This window comes from Chionomys nivalis, chromosome 1, assembly GCF_950005125.1.
Source record: "Chionomys nivalis chromosome 1, mChiNiv1.1, whole genome shotgun sequence".
NCBI classification, from domain to species: Eukaryota; Metazoa; Chordata; class Mammalia; order Rodentia; family Cricetidae; genus Chionomys; species Chionomys nivalis.
Genome location: NC_080086.1, coordinates 66,688,753 through 66,704,449, shown reverse-complemented (window position 1 = coordinate 66,704,449; position 15,697 = coordinate 66,688,753). Strand labels below are relative to the sequence as shown.

Genomic DNA, 15,697 nt, shown 5'->3' with positions numbered 1-15,697 from the left:
TGCAGTTTTAGTAGAAATTCTTGTGTGTTTGTTTTGTTTTGTGGTATTGGAATGGGACCCTGGACTTCATGCACACAAGGCAAGCATTCTACCAACTGAGCTCCACTCCCATTGTGCTCACTCTGAAGAGCTGAGTCCTCCAGCACCCCACAGTGCTCATTCTGAAGAGCTGAGTCCTCTGCACCCCCCCACAGTGCTCACTCTGAAGAGCTGAGTCCTCTGCCCCCCCCACAGTTCTCACTCTGAAGAGCGGAGTCTTCTACCCCACAATCCCCCCCACCTCATAGCCCTGATCTGACCTTCCCCTCAGGCCTCAGCTTCCTGTATGTAATATGTAGGCTTGATACTCTCCATCTATGACCCAGAACTGCCCGGGAGGCCACAGACCAGACTCCATTGACAGGAACTTGCTGTGGAGTACCTACAGAATGGGGTGACCTCACCCACTCCATGCCCAGCGGCTAATAAACTCCCAGAACTAACCACCCAGTGGAGCCTAGCCAACCCAGATAATTGCTATAGCAACTCCACACTTGTAATGAACTCTTAGCTATTTCTGCCGTGGGCCATTAATGGAATAGCTCTTTAAAGCTGACTTTGTCATGGGGTCTAATTGAGCAAAGAACGAGGCTACTCAGAGGCTGGGCTTTCAGCTGCCAGGGCTGGAGGGTCCGAGGCAGACTAGACTGGCTCGGAGGCCCCACCAAGATGTAATTGGGACTTGGGGTGGGGGTGGGGGCAAGCCTCAGATAAGAACTTTGCCAATGGCTTGTTCCAGCCCTGTCCAGCATCCACTGTGCTGTGTGACCTTGAGCTGATTTTAACCTCTCTGGGACTCTGGAGGAGAAGCCTTTCCTCCTCTGGAGACACTCTGACCTGCTCCTGCTTTAGCCTGATTCTCCTCCTGTCTTCATGGGACAACCTTCAGCCCTCCCACCCAAGTACAGCCTCTGCCACACAGCTTGAGGCCCCTAATACATAGCCAGTTGTATACATCGGGCTTTGCTACTTGCTAGTTCTCATTCCCAGGACTTTGGGAGAAGCAGGTCCATCTGCAAAGAGGATTCTGTTCATCTCCCTGGTGAGTGATTGCCACAGTGTACTGTAAGGTCAAAGTCATCATCTGCTCCCTGCACTCGGTCTCTCCCTACCATGTCCCTCCGTGCCCTGGCCGGGACGGAGCATCTCAAAGCCATTTGGCCCTTGCTTTCTGCAGCAGGCTGGCTGGCGCTGTTAGCCTCAGAGAAGGTTGCTCAGAGCCTGCTTCACTGTGTAAAAGGCCGCTTTCCCTTTAGGGCACCAGCATGGTGGGAGGACTCTGTCATAGGAAAGAACCATGCCTCTCTTCCCAGGCAAACAAGGAAACTGGGACTGCTGTGTCCCCCACTTCTCTGGCTTGCTCCTCTAGATGCTAGCTGGAAGCTGAAAGTCTAGGCATCTAGGCATCTCTGGGGCCTCTGCACTGTCCGGAGCCCAGGTTACTAACCCACCCCACCCCAGCCTGGAATGCTTTATCCCTTTGTTTAAGTCTGCTGCTCTATCCTGGGGCCACCCCAACAATGTCACAGGCCTGCACTAGGTTTGCAGATCCCAGAACTCCCAGGGACCACCTAGTCCTCCCACCTTTGGCCCTTCAGTGTGTCTCATTCAGTGCTGGGAGAGACCTAAGGCAGAGCTTACCACCCCATTGCAAAAGAACATACAAATTCCAGCTCGGATCTACACCTTGCACCTAGAGCTGAGGCCTCCCAATCCCCATCCAGGGCCACTCAGTCTTGTGGTGAACAGGCCTTTGGAGTGGAGAAACTTAGATGTGTGTCCTGGGGGTGGCCAGGCTATGCTGTGTCTTGCAGTGAGCATTCCATCTCCAAGATTGCCCCTGATTTTTCATCTAGGATTGTGTGAGCGCTTGTGTGCACGTAAGTGCCAAGTGCACAGGAAGCAAGCTCGGGATGCTCCCTGCAGCCATTGCTCTCTCTCAGGGAGGTTTTCTGCACCCACAATCCCGTGCTCTGGTCTAGAACAGCAGTCACGTGGGAGATACTGGTTTCTATTTATACATAGAGACGGTAGGAAAGAAGGTGAGCCTGGGAGCATGTGTACTGGCATCAGAATCGATTGGGGACTGGTAATTAATTTGTTTAGACCTTAATTAATTCTCCAGTTCTTTCTTATTTGTGGACTGTCACGCTTAATTGTGTTCAGGAGCTCAGGCTTGGAGCAGGCCCTCCGTTAATTGATGTGTGGCTGCTGGGAGGTGGAAGTTAATGGTTTGGGAAGCTGGGCAAACAGTGCCATTAGAGGTCAATAGAGGAGATACTGGAAAAATACATACCCCTGGGTCCAGTCGCTGGTCTCCTCAGCTGAGCCGCTCTACAGGGGCATGTCCCATCGATAGCCTTTCTGCGAGGCCGTGGAGGAAATGTGTAGGGAGGGAGCGCAAGGCGTGGGTCTCCAGATAAGACAACTGAGAAAACAGGTGGGCCTGTGGTCAGAGGTGAATGGAACGAGGCCTCTAGAGATGCGGAAATGCCAGTAGTCACCTTGGTGCACTAGTAAGAGCTGGTGCCCCCGCTCCGTGTCCTCCTGACTGTACCCAAGGAGAAGGAAATAGCAGCAAGGGCTCTTGGGTAACGAAGACCTTATCTGAACTCGGTGCACCTCTGAACTCAAGCCTCTGTATTAGTTACTGTTCTTGTGCTGTGACAAAAACATCCTAGGGTCAGTCAGGGTTTGCTGTCGTCCAGTTTGTTGGTTTGACAGTATAGTCCGTCATGGCAGGACATCACGATGGCGGGAGCTGGAGTCTCTTCGCTAGTGCAGTGAGCAGTGGAGGGAGATGAGCGCTACTGCTCCGCTTGCTTGCTCCTTTTCTTCCAGTCCAGAACGCAGCCCACAAAATGGTGCTGCCCATATTCAGGGTGAGTTTTCCCACCGCAGTTAGTTAACCTAGAGTAGACACTCCCTCATAGACAGATCAATCTCTTAGGTGATCCTAGATCCTGTCAAATTGAGAATCCGTATGAACGTCCCAGCTGTCCATAGGATAATAATCTTTCAGAAACCAGAAAGTCCATCCTTAGCTAGGAAGTCTTCTATGTCCTCCCAAGGGGTCCCTTTCATGAGTTGTCAAAAAGTGTTTCACTGCCATTAAAAAAGGTTTTTTTCTATGCTCCCTGGGGAGCTGTTGCTTAGGACTTCTAGAATGTCTGGGACTGGGGGGTGTTTCCTGATTCTTCATATGTGGGATTCCCCTCTGTATTCTGTGAATATCATTGGTTAACAAAGGAACTGCTTTGGGCCTATAGCAGAGCTATAGGGGAACAGAGCTAGGCCGGGAAAACTAAGCTGAATGCTGGGAGAGAGGAGGCGGAGTCAGAGAGAAGCCATGGAGCCACCACCAGAGACAGACGGATGTGCTGAAACTTTGCTGGTAGGCCACAACCTCGTGGTGATGCACAGATTAATGGAGATGGGTTAAATTAATATGTAGGAGTTAGCCAATAAGAAACTAGAGCTAATGGGCCAAACAGTGATTTAAATAATACAGTTTCTGTGTGATTATTTCAGTTCTGGGTGGCCGGGAAGAACAAGCAGCCTCCTCTAACATTCATACCCAGTGAGCCTTAGATCTCCCTTATGCCCTTCCCATGTCCCAGAACACCGAGATCTCCATGACATTGACTCTCCCTTTGCTTTACTTCACGAATTGGTAGACTGGTGCTGCCTGAGCTTCAGACCCCCCATTAAAACATAGCTTCCCATTACTCTTCCCCTGTGAGCTGGAAGGCAGCGGGGACATACCTGTGGCAGCTGTGTCCCCCACGGAGGCCAGTGGTGCTTCATGAGGCACCCGTGTCCCTTTGAGGGTCCTCTGGTGGCCGGCAGAGCCAGCTTGAGCCTGTTCTGTGCTTGCTCCTGAACCCACCTCTACTGCGGCTGCTGTCTTCCCTTCTACCTCCTGCTGAGCTTCAGGTGCATGGCCTGCTGGCCCAGATGTTCCTTTTTCCCCATACTCAGCCTTCCACTTGGCTGCCAACTACTCTGTGCCTGTCCAGGACAGGCTGCCTAAGTTCAAGTTTGCTTCCCTCGTCAGACTGTGTGGGTGTCTCAAGTACTGTTCCTCAGGCCCCTCAGCCCACCACATAGTCAGGGTGTAAGTAGTTACCTTCTCGTTACTGTGACCAAATCTCTGCCTAGAACAAACGTGTTGCAAGGAGGCCACTTGTTGGTTCCCAGCTGCTCAGCCCTGAAATAATCACACAGAGACTGTATTATTTAAATCACTGCTTGGCCCATTAGCTCTAGCTTCTTATTGGCTAACACTTATATCTTAATTTAACCCATTTTTAGTAATCTGTATATCGCCACGTGGCTGTGACTTACTGGCTAAAGTTCTGGTGTCTGTCTCTGGCGGAGCTACATGGCTTCTCCCTCACTCCACCTCCTTTCTCCCAGCATTCAGTTTAGTTTTCCCTGCCTACCTCTATTCCCTGCTCAGGCCCAAGACAGTTTCTTTATTCACAGCATACAGAGGGGAATCCCACATCACTTAAGGGAGAAAGGAGTTCTGTTGGCTTTACAGTTTAAGAAAGAATACACCAGAGGAGTTTCAAGCTTCTGGTTTCTCTCTCAAGGATCCCCAAACCCACTCTAAATGGCATCTACTGCATGAGCAAATGAGGCCTGGGTGTTTAAAGATGAGGTGACAGCAGAGGAGCCCAGTGCTGCTGCTCCTCCCCACACTGGAGTGATGAGGATACTTTTGCATGGAAGAAATAGATTAGAGACCCCCTAGGAAACCTGTGCCCTGTGCATAGTGTCCCTGGGGCTCCCCCAGCAGCCTTGGATGGCCCTGATCCACCTGGCTCTGCCACATCTAAAGGAGCTCTTCTACCCTGTCCTTGTGCCTTACGGCTGGAAAATCCCCTCCCACAGATTAGCAGGGTTGGGTATTGTGTATTGTGGGGGTTTTGTTTTATTTTATTATGAAATTAAAGTATGCAAAATTAAAAAAAAAAGAAAGAATACACCTTGGTGGTGAAGTCATAGCAGCAAGAGCCTAGGATGGCTGGTGACATTGAGCCTACAGTCAAGAAGCAGGGCGGGGGATGTTAGTGCTCAACTTGATACACCCCCCATTTTCATGTGTGTGATATGCATGTGCACATGTGTATGTGGAGAGCTGATGCTGGGAATCGTCCTTGGTCCCTCTCACCTTATCCAACAAAGCAGCATCACCCAACCAGATTCAAAGCTTGCTAGATCTCCTGTCTGGGGATCCCCTTTGGAGGCTAGAATGACAGGTGGGTTTCTGGGAATCCAAACTCCTGTCCTCACCTACTTGCATAGCAAGCACTTAAACTGTTGAGCCACCTCCCCCACCCTATGCTTTCTCTTTTTCATTTAGCCTAAAACTGCAGCCCATGGCTTGGTGCTGCCCACGTTTAGGGTGGATCCCCCCTCCTTAATTGAACCCCTCTGGAAGCACCCTCAAAGACACATCCAGCAGTTGTTTCCATGGTGATCCTAACTCCAGTCAGGTTGACAGTGAAGATTAGCATGACAGAGTTTTATGCAGGTTTGTTCACGCTCAAACAAAGTGCTTTGGCATGGAAGGTTTGGGTCCAGTCTAGCCTGAACGTTCAGCAGTTTGCTCTCACTCCAGCTACAGGGGATCTGACACCTCTAGCCTCTGCAGGCACCCACACTCATGTGCACACACCTGCACACAGACATACACACACCTGGCATTATGGAATATTAATTTGGAGGCAATCATTGGTCGGATGGTCAAAATGGCACAAAACCAAATGTTTTTGGGACATGTACTCTAACAATTCATGGAGGCAGATGCTGGGACTCAGTGCTGGGGTGCTCATCTAGCATGCCTAGGATTTGATTACACTACCACAAGGTGTGTGTGTGTGAGTGTGTGTGCGTGCACACGTGTGTATGTGTGTGTGTGTAGGTACCCTAAGAGCCCAGAGGCATCAGATCCCCTAGAGCTAGAGTTATAGGAACACACCTGCAGAGCCAATGAAACATTGTTTCCGGACAGTCTTCCTGTACTTCCTAGATTTTAGGAATTTAGTGTTTTAGGACATGCATGTGTCATTTGAGGGAGATCAGCTTCTCCATCAGAGGAATGTGTGGCTGATTGACATGGAGTCTGATCACCCATAGGATCCTTAAGTCACAGCTTCCGGGAAGGATGACCAAGGACCCAGAACTGGGGCTGCCTCAGAACTGACATGAACTCCCAGCATGCCTCAGGCTTCCAGAGAACTTGACCAGGGGGTCCAAATGGAAAGAAGTCTTTAGTAGTATGCCCCGAGCTCAATCTACAGTCTTGTCCTCGAGTTAATTTATTGACTGCCTGGACAGAGGAGGCCTGTGGCTCAGATTCAAGGGATAGGATCAGTAATATAGAAGGGCTGTGAATGCATGGGGCAAAGGCATAATATCTGAAAAGATCTGTAGGGGGCTGATATTAAGCATGCTGTTAAAACTGGAGGGGAGCCCTGGCATGGTGGCACACTCCTTTAATCCCAACACTTGGGAGGCAAAGACAGATGGATCCCTGTGAGTCTGAGGCCAGCCTGGTCTACATAGTGAGTTCTAGGGTAGCCAGAGCTACATAGTGAGACCCAGTCTCAAAAAACAAAATTTAAGAAAAAAAAAATAGAAAGTTGCAGGGGCTAGGAAGATGGCCAAGGACCTGACATTCAATCCCCAAAACCCATGTAAAAATTGTAGGCATGGCAGCATGTACCTGTAATCCTAGTACTGGAAAGGCAGAGACAGGAGACTGCCCGGGCAGCCTAGCCCAATTGGTGAGTTCCAGGACAACAAGAGTTCTTGTCTCTAAGGAGGTGGGTGGAGTGTCCAAGGGTGACACCTGAGGTCGTCCTCTGGCGTCCTGAAGCACACACACACATGCACCTGCACACACATGAATGCACATTATGTATTTAAACAAATGTCAAGGTGCCACATGACTTGGCTGGAGGTCAGAGGGGTTTCCTGGGCTCCTTTCAGAGCAAGCCCATTCGTGGTTTGTGGCTCACACTAGTTTCCATTGTGTCACTGAAGACAGGACATTCAGAATGACGGACTTGGTTCCCAGAATAGCCCGGACACGTGGAAGCCTGGCCCTCCAACAAAGTGATTGTCATTGGAATGACAGGGGTGACCCCTGAGTGTTAGGAATGTATCTAGTTAGCAGCCCGACCTAGAAATCTCTAAGGTCACCACTTTCTGGGCAGCTTGCCTAGGTGCTGACATCCCGTAGGTGCTCCATAAATATTACTAAACAAATAGATATTTCACTCAAGAAATTTCTGAAACAATGACTTCTCAAATTTTGCATGCAAATGGATGGAAATAGAAAACACTATCCTGAGTGAGGTATCCCAGACCCAAAAAGAGGAACATGGGATGTACTCACTCATAATTGGTTTCTAGCCATAAATAAAGGACATTGAACAAAAGAAAGAAAGAAAGAAAGAAAGAAAGAAAGAAAGAAAGAAAGAAAGAAAGAAAGGAAGGAAGGAAGGAAGGAAGGAAGGAAGAAAGAAAGAAAGAAAGAAAGAAAGAAAGAAAGAAAGAAAGAAATTTCTGGAAGGCAGAGAGATCCAGAGGAGAGGAGGTAGAGAAGCTCAGGAGAAGGGCAAGGAGGGGAGGAGAGGGTGGGACAGCTGGAGGGGAGGAGAGGATGGGGCAGTCGGAGGGCAGGAGAAGGTGCCTTGGAGCCTTGGAGTTTAGGGTTTAAACTTCATCTCATCACCTGGGGAGCCACTGCAGTCTCCAGCTAGGGAACTGTTGGGCCACGGGAGCCTTTAGAAGGTCAGTGCTCCCTTTCTGCTCCCTTCTAGTATATTTAGAAGAGGGGTGTCTTAGCAGGAGTCTCGTTCACTGTGCATATGGAAGCCAGAGGACGACCGTTGATGTCATTGCTCAGGTACCTTCCACCCCTCTCTCTCTCCTTTTTCTCTGTGTTGTCTCTCACTGGCCTAGGACTCCCTAAGAGGACTAGGCTTTCTGTCCAGCCAGCTCCGGGGATCCCCTATCTCTCCAACACTGGGATTACAAGTGCACACTGTCACATCCTTCTTTCTCAGTGGAAACTAGGGATTGGGTTTAGGGCCTTGCGCTTGCGCAGCAAGGACATTCGAACTGTCTCCCCAGCTACCTTAGTGGGATCTTATGGACAGAGATTACACGCTTCCGAGTTAGCTATACCTAGAATGTACAAGCTGATTCTTATTCCAGTTTAGAAATTTCCAGTCCTGAGTTGTTGACACTTCAGCATGGGCTGTGAAACTCTCCCCTGATTCTCAAGCTATTTAAAAGAAAATCTGGGCCTTTTAGAGCTGCCTCTCAGATGCAGTATTGAGCCATGCTGTGAAATTAAGCAAATATTAAGGTCAGTGCGCTTGTGTGGTGAGCAGTGTTCTTCCAAAGACAGGCGCCGCGTTTGAGACAGCTGAGAGAGTATGCGAGTCTGTCAATGTGCGCATGCGTGTGCCTGACCGTGCAGGTCCTTGCTGCTTGGCCTGAGGACCAGGCTACAGTAGCTGCCTCTGAAGAGGGCATGGGGCTAAGGGTGAGAGGAGACTCACTCCTGTTTGATTATCCTCCTTTCTGTGTGGTTTGAACTGCCTACCATGCTGTGATGGTTAATACTGTTGCCGATCTAACAGGACCTAGAGTCACCGTTGAGACCAGCCTCCGGATTGGGAGGGATTTTCCCGATTAGGTTTCCTGAGGCGGGAAAATCCACCCTGTGTAGGAGCAACACAGTGCCAGGGCTGGACAGAATGAGCGGAGGACCCAGGAGTCGGTGCTCTTTCGTTTCTTACTGTGGATATGAAGCGACCGGCCGCTGCTTGCTCCTGCCTTCAATGCTGTAACTACCACGATGGACTGTATCCCCTGCAACATAAGACAAACGTACAGCGTGTGGGCTTCATTTCCCCATGAAGTGGTGGAGAGGGAAGGAGGGCAGGGAGCAAGTTTGCGTGACCCTCCTTGAAGCTGAGGGGGTAGAGCTTGGAAGAACTTCAGCCGACTCTATTTGTAGCTAAAAATGGTAGCTACTTTCTGTTGCTACCACAGTTCTTGGTTTGTTTATAGGAAAAAGATGATTTTTCCTGATAATATAGAATTATTGCATAAAGTAAATGCTGTTTCCAGACACAATTTTGTCTGTATCCTTCCAAAGTCAAGTAAACACCTAAAAGTTTACAATCAAACTAGGTGGGGTGATGTCTGCGTATATCCCCAGGATTAAGAAGGTGGAGGCAGGAGGATCAGAGGTTCAGGGGCACCCTTGACTACAGAGCAAGCCAGCCTAGACTACATGAGACTATCTCAAAAGATAAACAACAGCAAAAATGTAGAATGCTATTATTTATTGTATCCATTTAAATATAATAAAGTTCAATGGGATCACATAAACACTATCCTCACAACAGATTTTTTATTTTCTTTGAGAGGACTCTCACAGTCCATGCTGGCCTTGAACTCACTATTGAAATGGGAACGACCTAGAACTTTCTGATACTTTTGACTCCAAAGTGCTTGAATTATAGGAATATATCGCTACACCTGGCAAATTTTGGAAATCTTTCCATGAAAATCATAAAATTCTAACTTGTCCCCCCCCCCTCCTTTTTTTGAGTCAGGGTTTCTCTGTAGTTTTGAAGCCTGTTCTGGAACTTGTTCTGTAGACCATACTGGCTTCAAACTCATAGAGATCGGCCTGCCTCTGCCTCCTGATTGCTGGGATTAAAGACGTGTGCCACCACTGCCCGGCGCCCCTTTTCAGTCTAGCCACAGTGATTCTTTCCATGACAGCTCTTTTCTCTTTCTCAGTTTTGAAATACTGTAGCCGGGCATCATGATGCGCACCTACAGGCAAAGCCAGGATCCTAGCTCGGCAAAGCCAGGAGGATCATGAGTCTGGGGCCAGCCTGGGCTACACTTCAAATTCTAGGACATCCTAGGTTATATAGCAAGACTGACTCCAAATATTAAAGTAAGTGAATTAATGAATAATAAATTATGAAATATTTCAAATGCAAAGAAAATCAACGAGGTAACAGAAAATGTTAGATATACTTGAAGCCCCGGTGTCCATCACCTTCTTGATGGGGACCTCTCCAAAGCAATGGCTGGCCCGTCACCAATGGGCCCTGCTCATTCTGATTTCTAGATCTCAGGATAAGCATATGCTCCAGAAATGACTGCTTCTGCCCTTTATGAATTGTGCATGTAGGATTTGGGTTGTGCGTGTGCTGTCCAGGAGCTTAGGGGTTTTTCTGTCCCTGCCTCCTCAGCACAGGCAACCACATATGACTATTTTTTAAAACATGGATTCTGGGGATCAAACTCAGACCCTCATGCTTCTGCAGCAGACACGTTACTGATTAGACCAACCCCAGTCCTGTTTATGCATCTGTTACTTTTCTATTGCTGTGATAAAGTACCATGACCAAGACAGCTTACAGGAGAAAGTATGTGATGGCTTGAGGGTTAGTCCATGGTGGCAGCAAAGGCATGGCAGCAGGAGCAGCTGAGAGCTCACATCCCATGCAGCATGCAAGAAACAGAGAACACTGGGAATGGCTGTCTTTTTTTTTTTTTTTTTTTTGGTTTTTCGAGACAGGGTTTCTCTGTGGTTTTGGAGCCTGTCCTGGAACTAGCTCTTGTAGACCAGGCTGGTCTCGAACTCACAGAGATCCGCCTGCCTCTGCCTACCAAGTGCTGGGATTAAAGGCGTGTGCCACCACCGCCCGACCTGGCTGTGTCTTTTTAAAATGTGGGTTTTTTTTTTTTTTTAGTTTTACTTATTATTTTATGTGCATTGGTGTTTTGCCTGTGTGTGTGTTTGTGTGAGGGTATCAGATGTTGGATTTACAGGCAATTGTGAACTGCCATGTGGGTGCTGGGAATTGAACCTGGATCCTCTGAAAGACTAGCCAGTGTTCTTAACCACTGAACCATCTCTCCAGCTCCTTAAAATGTGTTTTTTTAAAACCCAAAGCCCACCCCTGTGACACCCCTCCTCCAATAAGGCCCCACTTCCTAATGCTTCCCGAACACTCTAAGTGGGAACCAAGCACTCAATTGTGTGAGCCTAGGAGGGCCATTCTCATTCACACCACCACTTTTGTGTGTTAGTCCTTCGCTCTGTTGTGCTCAGTGTGTGTGTGACTGTGCACGTGTGTTCAGAGGTGAGTAGACAACTTCCAGGAACTGGTTTTCTCCTTTCACTATGTGGATCTCAGGACTGAACTCAGGTGGTCTGACTTGGTAATGAGTGTCTTTACCCTCTGAGCCATGGCACCACCCTTACACCTTTCAGAAACTTGCTTTGGAGACTTTTTTTCTGTGTTACTATACACAGCTCCATTTCAGCTGCCATTTGGGATCTACAGTGACGTCCACAGCTGATAATTTGGGACTGTTTCTTTTTTCTTTGTCCAGCTGTGCGCGCACATCCATGTGACAGGGATGGGCTTTTTCTGGACTTCGCTTTGAAAACCCTCACCTGTATGTCTGCCCGGGGAGCTGATCTGAGCCCTGCCTCGGACTGTGTCTCAGCAGCACGGCCGTGCTGAGAAACCAGGAGCCTGCTAGAAATGGAGGGAGTGTTTCTGGTCAGGCTCTTACCAGACAGAAGTTTTTCAGATTCACAAAGTCCCGATTTCTGTTCCCCAGTCCTGTGTCCTCTTGAGTATCTCTCAACATTCAGTATTAGCAACGCTCTAAATGTTGTGTGCAGTGGAAATGGTCTCTTCTCATATGCATGTCCTTGCAAACTTCAGTTTTGTAATATTTACTTTTTATTTTTAATTGTATGTATTTGTGTGTGTGCACATGTGTGCGGGCATCTACAGAGGCTGGAATTGAGTGTTGGATCCCCTAGAGTTTGAAGCAGTTATGAAGTATCTAACATGATGCTGGGGACCAAATCTTGGTCCTCTGTAAAAGCAGCGAGTGCTCTCACCCTCTGGGCCATCTCCTCAGCCTCGTCTGTTCTCTGTGCTAAGCTGTGAGGCCTGGGCTGGGCCTGTGTTCATCCTCCTGCCTCTGCCTCCTGATGCTAAGGCTGTGTTCTCACATCCAGCTGCTGGTTCTCATTTTCACTGACTTATTTTTCCTTTTAATCCCTGGTGTAGTTGAGAATTTTCTTAACTTTATTTGACGTTTGGGTCTTCAGATAGAAGAAATAAGGTGATCTGAATTTCATAGAGACAAATAAATTCCAAGGCAGATTAAAGGCCTAAATATGAAAAGTAAACATTTTAAATTATTTCGAGAAAATACAGATGAGCACTGACAGTTTCTTAATGACACAGAAAGTGCTGGGGAAGGGAAGGGCTGCTTATTCGAGGACGTATTAAACTGCGACAGACGATGCCATTCACAGAGTGGGAGGACCAGGCCACAGCCCAGCGGCAGCCCTTCGCAAACCATTTGACCAATGAGGATTAGTTTCCAAAATATAAAGAGCTCTTGCAAATTGATTTTTTTCTTAGATTCAGAAGTCTGTCTTTGACTATTCATAAGATTGAGTTCATGTTTATCAGGTTTTTTATATTTCATTTCATAAAACTCTGAGTCTTACATTTTTCTGCAATTTTGACCACTGGATTTTTCCTCTTAATGTGTGTGTGTGTGTGTGTGTGCATGTAGGTCAAAGGTCAACCTCAAGTATCCTTCTGTAGGCACCATGCACCTTCTTATCTGTGTGTGTGTGCGTTGTGTGTGTGTGTGTGCGTTGTGTGTGTGTGTTGGTTTGAATAAGAATGGCCCCCATAGGCTTATATGTGTACATGCTTGGCCCCCAATTTATGAACTATTTGGAAGGATTAGGAGGTGTGGCCTTGTTGGAGATGTCACTGGGAGTGGGCTTTGAGGTTTCAAAAGTCCATGCCAGGCCCAGTGTCTCTCTTTCCCTGCCTGCCTGTATCTGGATGTAGCTCACGCTGCTGCTCCAGCTCCTGCATGTGTGCAGCCATGTTCCCCACCATGACGATAATGGGCTAACCCTCTGAAACTGTAAGACCCAAATTAAATGCTTTTTAAATGAATGTTGCCTTGATCACGGTGTCTCTTCACAGCGAGAGAAACCCTAACTAAGCCAGTGTGTGTATGTACACACACGCACAATGTGACATGAGTGAGTGCAAGGCTGGCGGGGATGGGGGCGTGTTGGATCTGCTGGAGTAACAGGTGGTTGTAGGCTAACCAAGTGTGTGCTGGGAACTGAACTCAGGTCCTCTGCAAGAGCAGAACTCACAACCACTGAACCAACTCTGCAGCACCACCCCCCACCTTTTGAGATGAGTATCTCACTGACCTGGGATTCACCAAGTAGGCTACCTGTCCTTGGTGCTGAGGTCACAGGCTCACAGCGCTTATGCTGGGCTTTTTACCTGAGTTCTGGGCTAGAACTCACGTCCTGCATGACAAGCGCTGGGCCAGCTGAGTATTTCCCCAGCTCCTTTTCTTAATCATTTTTAAAGCTCTTTATCTTGTGTGGATGTTTGGGTCTGAAATTAACGAAGTGACTTAAATAGTCAGAGAATGTCCTGCTTCACAGCTGGGGCATCTCAGGGGACCCTGGAGCCCTGCTGCCTTTGTTTCATCCCTGCAGCTGTCCAGTGGCCTTTTTCTAGACTAGAGCTCTCATGGTCACTGTGGCCACAGCAGCTCCGGATGTCACATCCCAACCTGACTCTTCCCAGGAACCAAGGGCTCTGATTCTTGTCTCTTACCCTCTAGATGGGAGGAGATCCTTCACAGTACCCCCAAAGACCTTTCTCACTAGCTAGAGTTTGGGTCACATGGCTCTTTCTAATCACTGGCGAGGGAAGTCCTCTGAGTTAATTTTGGGGGGTAGAATAGCTCCTTGGGAGTCAGTCACCTTCACCTCCCATAACTTCATATAAGTAGACATTTGTTTATTATATTTAATCAGTATATTTCCCCAGCTTCTCACTTATAATATAGGCTAAAAATAGACCTTAACTTCTATATTTCTTTTTTTAATTAAAAAAGTTTTAATTCGTTTTTTTTTTCCTGTTTTTCTTTGTGAGACAGGGTTTTGCTATGTAGCCCTGGCTGACCTGGAATTTGTATAGGTTAGCTCACAGGGCTCCTTCTGCCTCTGCCTCTGCTCTGCTTCCCAAGGCCTGGGATAAAAGCATGTACCAGTATACCTGGAGACTTCTATATTTTCTCAGATGGCTTTTTAGGTAATTAAACCACAATTACATTCCCATTATAAAATTTAAATAATCTAGAAACTTTAAGTGTAGAAAATACAGAAATCTCTCGAAACAAGCCCTAAGTCTCAAATTGCATTCTTTCTTCCGTGGGCAGCTCTGGGAGACAGGTACCTTCCTAAACATTACCTGTCTGTCTGTGCACACATGCACTTGGCTCTGTCAGTGACAGGGACTGACACAGTCACCTGTCTGCTCTCACCAGCGTCCTTCATGTTGTGATTTGTGTTGGAGAGAGTCCAGTGTGGGTTCCTAATGGCGGACATTTAGCTTGTTTCTAATTATTTGCTCCTTACAAACAGCGCTATAATTAACATCCTTGTAAATGTCTCTTTGTGCATATGGGCAAGCATTTCTTTAGGGTAGCTATCTATGGTTTGGCAATTTCTACTGCCTTTAATTGCATTGCCTGGTATCTGGCAGACGATCTTCTGCATGTACAATAACTTTTCGTGTCCGTGCACCATTATAGTGTAAGTTTTAAAAAAGATGTTTCAGGCAACAATTAGGAGTCTAAGTTTGAGCGCAAGTTCTGTGTGGATTGCTGTGGTCGGCTGAGGTGACAGCTGAATGGAACTATCCTACTACCCATGTGAAACTCACATGGGGCCTGTCAATTGTGTTGGGTGGCAGGAAGGGTTCCCCTGCACCCTGACAGCCATTATGGTGGTGTGTGTACGTGTGTATGCACATGTGTGTGCATTCATGTTGTACACTCATGTGCCACAGCACCTGGGTGGAGGTCAGAGGACAACCTGTAGGAGGTGGTTCTTTCCTTCTACCGTGAAGGCTTCAGGGACTAAATTCGGGTTGTTGGCCTTGGTGGTAAGTGCCTTTACCCACTGAGCTATCTCACATGACCGTACTTTGTCTTTTGAATCAGAGTTGTTCACTGACACCTAGCATTTGCTTATGAGGTTAGTGAGGCCAGCCAGCCAGCCAGCCAGCCAGCCAGCCAGCCAGCCAGCCAGCCAGCCAGCCAACCAGCCTTAGGCATGCTCCTGTCTCCGCCTCCCCTGCACAGGGATGTCAGGCATGTAGCACCATTACCATGCGTTTTGTGTGGGCTCTGGGGATTGAACTCAGGTCCTTGCCCTTGCACAGCAAGCTCATTACCAGCTGCACCAAATCCAGCCCCACATCATCATTTTAGGATATCAAGATGTGGAAAAATGCATCTCAGAGTTGAAGAGTTATGGGATCTCATTTTCTCCAAGTCAGTGGCCTACAGCTCTTCATGAGTGTGCTTGGACAGTCCTCCTCCTGTGTGAGTTGATGTCAGTGTCTCACAGAGGTGTGTGCTGCCTGTCTGTCCTGTGCAGGTTCAACGGTGGGCTCCTGAGAATTTCCCTCACGCTTTCCCATGGCTCTCTCTGTTTCTCACACTGTCCCTTTTA

At 48.0% G+C, this 15,697-nt stretch overlaps 1 protein-coding gene across 2 annotated transcripts in view; it reads left to right on the top strand.

Annotated features, from left to right (window-relative positions):
- Positions 1-15,697, top strand: part of Sfxn5 (sideroflexin 5) — a 121,215-nt gene that overhangs the window by 76,058 nt on the left and 29,460 nt on the right. The gene's annotated exons all lie outside the window — the stretch shown is intronic.